The following is a 4,207-nucleotide window of genomic DNA, read 5'->3' as shown; positions in this document are numbered from 1 at the left end:
GTTTCCACAGAGGCCAGTTTTTAACTTTGTGCTTTCTTCTATGCTCAATTGCTATTGCTACAAACACCCCAACAAAACACACAACCAAGGATGTTTGCACAGGTGCAGCTGTGTTTGTTATTCCAGGGTTTTTCCCAAAAGCTGCAGCCCAGAGGAGTGGATACAGGTGCTGGGGGTTGGCAGAGACCAAGAGCCACAGCACGGTACCTGTCATCAGCCCTCCTCATCTCCTGCCCCTTATCTTCCTTTGAAACACCTCTGTGATGTTGGACTATTTATCACAAAACTTAGCGAGGGTGGCTGTAATCTGAGGGGCTTTCTGGTGCCAATATGATGCCTAGGGTTTCCATAGGGTTCAGACCCAGTTCTTATTTGCTGTAAACTTCCATGTGTACTTGCAGGGTTAAGAAGGTGGTGTGGTTGCATGACTGAACAGAGAGGCATTTAAACACATGCTTAAATGATTTGTGGAACTGAGGCCTGGAAACCCCCCAGTTTCTCCTCAGCCTGAAGGAAGAATCAACAGATGACATACGAAGTTGGTCATGGAGTTCAGAGAATTGCCTTCCCCTCCCTGAAAGGAAATTTGGAGAAGAGGAAAAAAAAGAAGAGAAAAACAACCCCAAACCTCTCCTCTAGCACTTCATTTTTACAGAAATGTCCCCGGTTTCCAGAGGAGTTTAACTTTTTTTCCAGTATCCACCAGAATAACAATCAAAACACCAGCACAGATGCAATGTCAGAGGCGATGTTCTGACCAAGCAGGAAACAACCTTCACAGTCCAGCAGGAAGAAGGTCAGATCATCTTGCCCCAATGCCACTGTAAGAACTCTGCTTGGATGTGTAAACTTTCCTTGTCCCGTGGCTGCTCTTCTCTCAGCATGTGGACATGGACCAATCTCAACCAGAATTGCTCCGAACCCAACAAATGCCTGGCATAATACTGCAGAATGTCCTTTTCATTCTTTCTATACATTTTATTCTTAGCATTCTCCCTGTCTTTTGGCTTAAAGGTCATGTTCTTCCTCCTTTAACTACAGATATAACCCCACACTATGAGTTATTTGTCTAGTCCAGAATGTATCAAATGTTTTTTCAGTGGGATTTTTCTTAGCCAGGTTGGACAGGGCTTGGAGCAACCTGCTCTAGTGGAAGGTGTCCCTGCCCGTGGCAGGGGTTGGAACTGAATGATCTTAAGGTCCTTTCCAACCCAAATCATTCTGTGATTGTGTTATTTTAGATACTAGGAGGAAGAGCAGCACAGTCTCCAAATGCACCATTCAGCATCTGACAGTTCTTTCTAACTTACTATTCTCTATTCACACTATTTAGGTCTTTCACTGTTCCTTTCTTTGTGTTGTCAGATTTCTCTTTTGATGACTGAATTATCTCTAATGGAAAGTTCTTTCAGCTGTTTTCATGACTCCTGCTCTATTTTTTTTTTCCAGACAAAAGAAGGGTACGTCTCAGCTGCTGATGCACAGTTCCCAACAGCCTATTATGTCCATGAAAACAGGCATAGGGCCCTTTATCTGTGGAAAGGGAGACACCCATGTGTTTCTTCAGTTTTTTCCAAGGATTCCCAGAAGTCTATGATCACCTCTATTCTTCTCACCTCCCTCTGAGCACACTGGAGTCATCCAGGCCCCAAAACGCAGTTCAGGAAGGGTGAGTACAAGTCCTTCAGGAATCCAAATCCAGCAGTCAGACAGTGCTGATGGCAAATAATTCAGTGTGCCATAAGGCATGAAGTACATTTTAGTGGGAATCCTTCAGAAACATGAACGCCAAAGGGCTACATTCCTGTCTTCCATCAGGTGCTATACGTTGCTACCAAATGGATAGAGGTATTGGAGTTGCTATTTCAGTCTTGATACTGTTCACCCTTCTTAGATTTGGTCATGCTAAGCAGCAATCCAAATATCTTTTGGGCTATGTTTTAGGAAGTAGTGCAGGTTCAGCATACGCTTTTGTTTCTAAAACAGGAAGAAAAATTATTCTTTGCAATACCTGGGATTCCACTGCAAGGGAATGCTTGAGGAATCCTGATATTCAAGAGGAGGGTAAGAGTTCTGAAGAACTGGCAATGTGGCTAGACTGAAGCAGGATCAAAGAGGAAAGATATCAACTCTCTGAGACACTGAGGTTTATATCATAAACCTGAGATAAACTGCAATTTACCTAAAGGTCTGAAGGAAAAACGAATAACCCACTTAGAGTAAAGCTGATTCTTTTATCCCATGTCAAGCCTAGTGAGTTCTGTGATTCCTGAACAGCTATTTTATCTGCATTTAGGAAAAAAAAAATTATAATGTCATATAGCAAATTAACATTTGAAATTTTGAAGACAACTTTTCTATGATTGTATTGTTTATACCATCTCATACAGCTTTAAAATTAGCAAAATTGGAGTGAAATATAAGTAGCTACATTAGGCTATTACCATGCGGCTGTCTAAAGATTACAAATGAAGGTAGAACATAGCCATAAAGTTAGAAAAATACAGATTACAGACTCATTCTTGTAGAGAACACTCTCAGTTTCTACAAATTTCATTAAGGACTAGATTGTGATACTTGATTGACACTTACCCCTGTCAAGTGATGTCTTAATACTTCTTTCCAATGGGCTAACTCAAAGAATTAAGTATTATTCAACTTGAGAAAGGATCATAATCTAACCTTAAAACCTGAATGCTCTTAATGCACAGAAGCACCAGGCTTATTGCTGGTAAAATTAATGTTAGACTTTTGAGACGAATAATATTCATTGTTTTCCACAAAGTATATTTTCTACCAAAAATCATACAAGAGCTTGCTTAACTTATGCTAAATCCTCTGGGGGAAGGGAGAATAGCTCCAGTTTCACTCCTAAGTGTCTGTTCCATTTAAAGGATATTAGCTAGCCAAATGAAAAATGCATGAATCAATCAGCAACAAGGACCCTGATCTCTGAATGAGACAATGCTGAGCTTTGAGATTTATGGTCTTGCTTCCAGAATTCCATTATTTGGAGGAACAACAACAATAACAATGGGAGATGACATCAGAATAGTTAGTGTTCTTCTTTTCCTTTCTTTTCCTGTTGATCACAAGATGCTGACTTCTGTGTCAGTCACCTCTGTCAAATGAGTAAACGTTTGGGGCTTTAAAAGATCACCATGTTCTCAGTTCAAAATAAAATGAGACTGTCTTGAATGGAAGAGCATTATTGCTGCTTGCATTTTGCACTGCTAATTAGTTCAGCCACAAAGCAATTACCTATTTCTTACTTTTCTCCTGTATTTCTTCTGCAGGCAGAGCTCCTTTTGATTTTTACACATAGAAAATATATTGTTGGAAGTTATATTGCACTGATGTAGGGCAGAGAAGGATTTCATTCTTACCACTTGTGATTCTTGTTTTCCGTTTCCCTGGACAACTGCAGAACACGTAATAGAGTTGCCCCTTAACTTTATGATATTAACTTTGGGATATGTACAGTGGGTGAAGCTCCTCCAGACACTGTCTGCCTGGCAAGACCTGCCTAGCAGGCTTAATCTCTTTCTGCCATACTGCCAAAAGTGAGAGAAGGTAACAAGGGGGTAGATTTACTGGAGGAGGCAAGAGGGACTCACATTAACAGTGGCTGGACATGGGGATACTCTCACATAGCGGGATATACTTGTGACCATATAGCTCTGGGGTGTCCTTGCCCATTCAGGTTGGAGTTGTGCATCTTATTAATGAGAAGTAAATCCTGTTTCAACCTGATTGCACAAAGTATGTGGTGAACCAGCAGAGCATAGATGGGGCCTTTTGTAGAGTCCAGGTCCAGACCAAACTCTGGATTAAGAAAATAACAAGCAAGCTCTTATGCCACCTTGAATATCATCAAAACACTCTGGTTCCATGTATGGGTAGAGATAAAGACTGGATGGAAATACTAAGAGGATAATATGTTCAACATGTAGATTATTAGCAGCCATTTCTAACACTAGTTCTGATACTCCTTTTAGCATGCAGCCATATAGATATATATGCACACACATTTCTGGTACGAGAAATAGGCAAAAGTAGCTTATTGTGAAAAGATATGCGTTCACTTGAAAATGGCAGCAAAGATCTGATGCAAATCCAGCCCTAAACTCCCCTCAGACTAGGGGATATTTGAATTTGGGCTTTGTTCAGTGCCTTATCTTGCATGAATGGCTCCTCTCAGGGGTTG

The 4,207-nt window shown here is 40.8% G+C and overlaps 1 long non-coding RNA gene across 1 annotated transcript; it reads left to right on the top strand.

Annotated features, from left to right (window-relative positions):
• The first annotated feature begins 373 nt into the window (after positions 1 to 373).
• LOC134173195 (uncharacterized) lies at positions 374 to 3,357 on the top strand. Its single transcript, XR_009968165.1, has 3 exons — positions 374 to 796; positions 1,450 to 1,669; positions 3,297 to 3,357. It is a non-coding gene; the product is annotated as an uncharacterized LOC134173195 (long non-coding RNA).
• The last annotated feature ends 850 nt before the right edge of the window (positions 3,358 to 4,207 follow it).

This window comes from Pezoporus occidentalis, unplaced genomic scaffold, assembly GCF_034315485.1.
Source record: "Pezoporus occidentalis ecotype Australia unplaced genomic scaffold, CSIRO_AGI_Poc_V1 ctg50, whole genome shotgun sequence".
Lineage (NCBI taxonomy): Eukaryota > Metazoa > Chordata > Aves > Psittaciformes > Psittacidae > Pezoporus > Pezoporus occidentalis.
The sequence above is the reverse complement of the archived record's forward strand: the minus strand, read 5'-3'. Positions and strand labels throughout refer to the sequence as shown.